The sequence below is a fragment of the Apium graveolens genome, chromosome 8 (genome assembly GCF_009905375.1).
Source record: "Apium graveolens cultivar Ventura chromosome 8, ASM990537v1, whole genome shotgun sequence".
Classification (NCBI taxonomy): domain Eukaryota; kingdom Viridiplantae; phylum Streptophyta; class Magnoliopsida; order Apiales; family Apiaceae; genus Apium; species Apium graveolens.
The window spans coordinates 157,071,464-157,077,487 of record NC_133654.1 but is presented as its reverse complement, the minus strand read 5'-3'; the positions used below and the strand labels follow the sequence as shown (position 1 = coordinate 157,077,487).

Below are 6,024 nucleotides of genomic sequence, written 5' to 3'. Positions count from 1 at the left end.
AGTACTCATGGGTGATCGTATAGTTCCGGCAGATCCAGCTCTTATGGACTTTTCTCGGCCTAAAATTGATGACATTTAGTCAAGCATCCTTCATCCGGATATTCAGGCTAACAGTTTTGAAATCAAGCCGGGCACTATTTAGATGATGCAGAATTCTGTTTCTTTCGGAGGTGCTGCAACTGAAGACCCCAACATGCACATCAGGAATTTTGTCGAGATCTGCAGTACTTCCAAATATAATGGTGTGACTGCTGAGGCTATCAAGCTGAGGCTTTTCCCATTCTCTCTGAGGGATAAAGCTAAGGACTGGTTACATTCTGAACCAGCTGGGTCCATCACTACTTGGCAAGATCTTGCACAAAAGTTTCTGGTAAACTTCTATCTAATGGCGAAGACTGCAGCTATGAGGAGTGCTCTTACTCAGTTTACGCAGCAACCAACAGAATCTATGTGTGAAGCTTGGGAGCGCTACAAGGAGATGTTGAGAAAGTGTCCACATCATGGTATGCCTGACTGGATGGTGATCACTGGTTTCTATAATGGTTTGGGGCCCCAATCTCGGCCCATGCTCGATGCAGCAGCTGGAGGCGCCTTGTGGGCCAAAAGCTATACTGAGGTTTGTAATCTTATTGAAACTATGGCTGTAAATGAGCATCAAAACCCAACTCAAAGGATGATGCCTGGGAAGGTAGCAGGTATTCTGGAAGTTAATACAGCTACAACTATTGCAGCGCAGCTCCAAGCGCTGTCTATGAAGGTCGATTCTTTAGCCACCTATGGAGTCAATCAGATAGCTATGGTCTGTGAGCTTTGTGCAAGTTCTCATGTTATGGATCAATGTTCTCTTGTTAATGAATCTGTTCAGTATTTGAACAATTATCAGCGACCGCAGCAGCCTGTGCCAGCTACTTATCATCCTAACAACATAAATCATCCCAATTTTAGCTGGAGCAATACTCAGAATGCTATTCAGCAACCATATCAGCAAGGCGTAAGTAAACAGTTTAATCCACCTGGATTCCAGCAACCATAACGGTATGCTCAAAGGCAATCATATCCTCAACAAGGAGGTGCTGCTCCACCTTCTAGTGCTGATTTCGAGGAACTCAAGCTGTTGTGCAAAAGTCAGGCTGTTTCTATCAAGACCTTGGAAAATCAAATAGGTCAAATAGCCAATGCAGTGCTCAATCGTCAACCTGGCACACTACCCAGTGATACTGAAGTGCCAGGAAGGAAGGAAGCTAAAGAGCAAGTCAAGGCTATTACCTCAAGGTCTGGAAAAGTTGCTGATGCTGAAAAAGCAAAAGACGGAGAAGCTGAAGTTGGTGATGAAGAAGAGAAGCAAAAGGAGAAAGTGGTGAAACCAAGGAAGACTACTGTTGAACACACTCTTCCTGAGGGTAATACAGGGGAGAAACATCTCTATCCTCCACCACCTTTCCCTAAGATATTGTAACAATAAAAACTGGATAAGCAGTTCGGTAATTTTCTGGAGGTGTTCAAGAAATTTCACATCAACATACCTTTCGCGGAGGCTCTGGAGCAAATGCCTAGTATTGCGAAATTCATGAAGAGTATTCTTTCAAGGAAGGTGAAACTGGATGGCCTTGAGACCGTTGCTCTAACGGAAGAGTGCAGTGCTGTGCTGCGACAGAAATTACCTCCAAAGCTTAAAGATCCAAGTAGTTTCACCATTCCTTGCACCATTGGTAAGTTGTCTTTTGATAAATGCATGTGCAATTTGGGAGCAAGCATCAATATGATGCCATTGTCTATCTTCAAAAAGTTGAATTTGCCTGATCCAAAGCCCACCTACATGTCTCTACAATTGGCTGATCGTTCAATTTTATATCCACGAGGCATAGTGGAGGACGTGTTAGTAAAGGTAGATATGCTCTTCTTCCCTGCAGACTTTGTCATTTTGGATTTCGAGGAAGATAAGAAGATCCCCATAATCTTGGGAAGACCTTTCTTGGCTACAGGCCATACCTTGATGGATGTGCAGAAAGGTGAACTTACTATGAGGGTGCGGGATCAGGATGTGACATTCAATGTATTCAAAGCGATGAAATTCCCTACAGAAGACGAGGAGTGCTTCAAGGTGGATTTGATTGATTCTGCGGTAACTTCAGAACTTGATCATATGCTAATGTCTGATGCATTAGAGAAAGCCTTAGTGGGGGAGTTTGACAGTGATGATGAGGATGGCAATGAGCAACTACAATATCTAAATGCTTCTCCTTGGAGGCGAAAGCTAGACATGCCATTTGAATCTCTTGGTACTTTTGATCTCAAGAACGCTGAAGGAAAGCTCAAACCATCTATTGAGGAATCACTTACTTTGGAGCTTAAACCATTGCCTGAACACTTGAGGTATGCCTTTTTAGGTGATGCATCTACTTTACCTGTTATTATTGCATCTGACCTTTCAGGTAGTGAGGAGGACAAGCTCTTGAGGATTTTTAGAGAATTCAAATCGGCTATTGGATGGACTATAACAGATATCAAAGGGATCAGCCCTTCGTACTGCATGCATAAAATTCTGCTAGAAGAAGGTAGTAAGCCAACTGTTGAGCAACTATTAAATCATATATCCTATTTTTGACAGTTCTTGGGTGAGCCCCGTGCAATGTGTACCTAAGAAAGGAGGTATTACTGTGGTAGCAAATGAGAAGAACGAGCTCATCCCCACTCGAACAGTCACAGGATGGAGGGTATGCATGGATTACAGAAAATTGAACAAGGCCACGAGAAAGGATCACTTCCCTCTTCCATTTATTGATCAGATGCTTGACAGGTTGGCCGGTCATGAGTATTATTGTCTTCTGGATGGCTATTGGGGGTATAATCAGATTTGTATTGCACCAGAGGATCAAGAAAAGACTACCTTCACTTGTCCATTTGGCACTTTCGCTTTTCACAGAGTTTTGTTTGGCTTATGTGGCGCACCTGCCACTTTTCAGAGATGTATGATGGCTATATTCTCTGATATGATTGGAAATAATGTCGAAGTGTTCATGGACGACTTCTCCGTTTTTGGACATTCGTATGATGAATATTTGAATAATCTTCGTGCGGTGCTCAAAAGGTGTGTGGAAACTAATTTGGTGCTCAATTGGGAAAAATGTCACTTTATGGTGCATGAAGGCATTATTCTTGGGCATAAGGTCTCTAGAAAGGGTCTTGAGGTGGACAAAGCCAAGGTGGGAGTCATTGAAAATCTTCCACCACCTATTTTTGTGAAAGGAATCCGTAGTTTTCTTGGTCATGCGGGTTTTTATCGGCGTTACATTAAGGACTTCTCGAAGATATCTAAGCCGTTGTGCAACTTGCTCGAGAAGGATGTGCCTTTCAAATTTAATGATGAATGCTTGGCAGCATTCGAGACTCTCAAGAAGAGTTTGATAACAGCACCGGTTATTACGGCACCTGATTGGACAGAGCCTTTTGAGATGATGTGTGATGCGAGTGATTATGCGATGGGAGCAGTTCTTGGGCAGCGCAAGAATAATCTTTTTCATGTGGTCTACTATGTTAGTAAGATTCTAGATGGAGCTCAAATGAACTACACCACTACTGAGAAGGAGCTCTTGGCTATAGTCTTTGGTTTCGAAAAATTTCGATCTTATCTACTTGGGACAAAGGTGACAGTATTCACTGATCATGTGGCCATTCGCTATTTGGTTTCCAAGAAGGATTCGAAGTCTAGACTTATTTGTTGGGTGCTCTTGCTACAGGAATTTGAGTTAGAGATCAAGGATCGAAAAGGTACTGAGAATCAAGTAGCTGACCATCTCTCTAGATTGGAGAACCCCGATTCTACTTCACATGATAAGACATTAATCAACGAATCTTTTCCGGATGAGCAGTTGTTCGCAGTTCAGGAGGAAGAGCCATGGTTCACAGATATTGTGAACTATCTTGTCAGCAATATAATGCCTCCTAATATGAATACAGCTCAAAAGAAGAAGTTTCTGCATGAAGTGAAGTGGTACATGTGGGATGAACCGTATTTTTTTAGACAAGGAGCTGACCAGATCATCTGGAGATGTATCCCATTTTGTGAGACAGAGGGGATATTACGAGACTGCCACTCCACAGTTTATGGTGGACATTATGGTGGTGAAAAGACAACAGCTCGCATTCTGCAAGCAGGTTTTTTCTGGCCTACTTTGTTTAAGGATTCACATCAGTTCATTTTAAGGTGTGATCGATGCCAAAGAGTGGGGAATCTTACGAGGAAGGATGAGATGCCGTTAAATGTGATGCTTGAAGTCGAGGTCTTTGATGTTTGGGGAATCAATTTCATGGGACCATTTGTCTCATCCTGTAATAATCAGTACATCGTGCTGGCAGTTGATTATGTCTCAAAATGGGTAGAAGTCAAGAATCTACCGGCGAATGATGCAAAGGTAGTGTTGAATTTTCTTCATAAGCAGATTTTCATAAGGTTTGGAACGCCACGAGTAATCATAAGTGATGAGGGGTCGCATTTCTGCAACCGTAAGTTCACTTCTATGATACAGCGCCACAATGTGAATCATCGTGTTGCTACTGCCTATCATCCACAAACGAATGGTCAAGAGGAAGTGTCTAATAGAGAGATCAAGCGCATTCTAGAGAAAGTTGTTTGTCCGTCAAGGAAGGATTGGTCTTTAAAGCTCGATGAAGCTGTTTGGGCTTATAGAACAGCATACAAGACTCCACTTGGGATGTCCCCGTTTCAACTTGTTTATGGTAAGGGATGTCATTTACCTGGGGAGCTTGAGCATAAGGCTTATTGGGCATTAAAGAAGTTGAACCTTGATCTAGATGCAGCTGGGAAGAAGTGAATGCTTCAGTTAAATGAACTTGATGAATTTTGATTCTAAGCGTACGAGAACAACAAAATGTACAAGGAAAAAGTGAAAAGCTGGCACGATAGGAAGCTATATCCTAAGTCATTTGTGCCGGGGCAACAAGTTCTTTTATTCAACTCTCGTCTCCGACTTTTTTCTGGAAAGTTGAAATCAAGGTGGTCTGGACCTTTTATTGTCAAAACTGTGTTTCCACATGGAGCGGTGGAGATTTTTGAGAATGATCCGGGCCAAGCATTCAAGGTTAATGGTCAGCGTTTGAAGCATTACTATGGGGACACGGCAAACCGGAAAGTGGTTAGTGCCGTTTTATTGTCAACTTGAGCAAGGTACACTACGTCAAGCTAATGACGTAAAAGAAGCGCTTCTTGGGAGGCAACCCGAGATTTGTTGTTATAGGAACCCTTAAAGGTCAGTAACCTACCCAAAAACACAAAAAAATCTGAAAAAATGGCAAGAAAAATATATTTTTCCAGAGACCACCTGGGCTCCCGCTCAGCCTTGCTGGGCGCCCGCTCAGGATGCTGGGCGCCCGCTCAGCTCAGCTGGGCGGCCGCTCAGGACCCGTTTGCCTGAAATTATTTTTAAGCCTAATAAAAATCCAAAAAAATCAAAAAACATAAAAAATAAAAACACAACCCACTACCCACGAATCCTTTTCCCATAAACCCACATTTTTAACCCTCAACCCCACTCCTAATCAAATTTTAACCCTAATCTCTACCCTATATATACATACAACTATTCCATATACTCCCCATACACTTTCAACCTTAAAACTCTCTCCCATATTCAAAAAGACAAATCTTAAACACTTTTTCTCAGTTTCAATGGCACCCAAGAGATCCAGGACTATTGATAGCAGCAGCACTGTTCCTACTGCTGATTCTTCGAGGGGTACTGCTGCGAGACCTCGTTTGTTTGATAGGGTTGCTGAGGAGGAGTATACTAAGCTTCTGGGAAAGCCGATTTTGAAGGAGAGGGGATTCTTACCATCGGGGAGGGATGGTGAGTTGTTGCCGATGATTGCTGAGGAGGAGTATACTAAGCTTAGGGCGGAAAACATGCGCTAATAATACACGCAAGTATACGCATTCGCAAGTAATATAGAATACTTTCTAGTTCGTTCCCATGGAGACTCAGACTAATTATGTTCAATTAACACTTA

The 6,024-nt window shown here is 42.6% G+C and overlaps 1 non-coding gene across 1 annotated transcript; it reads right to left on the bottom strand.

Moving 5' to 3' along the window:
• Positions 1-400: 400 nt before the first annotated feature.
• On the bottom strand, positions 401-507 carry LOC141681457 (small nucleolar RNA R71). Its single transcript, XR_012558889.1, has one exon. It is a non-coding gene; the product is annotated as a small nucleolar RNA R71 (small nucleolar RNA).
• Positions 508-6,024: the final 5,517 nt, after the last annotated feature.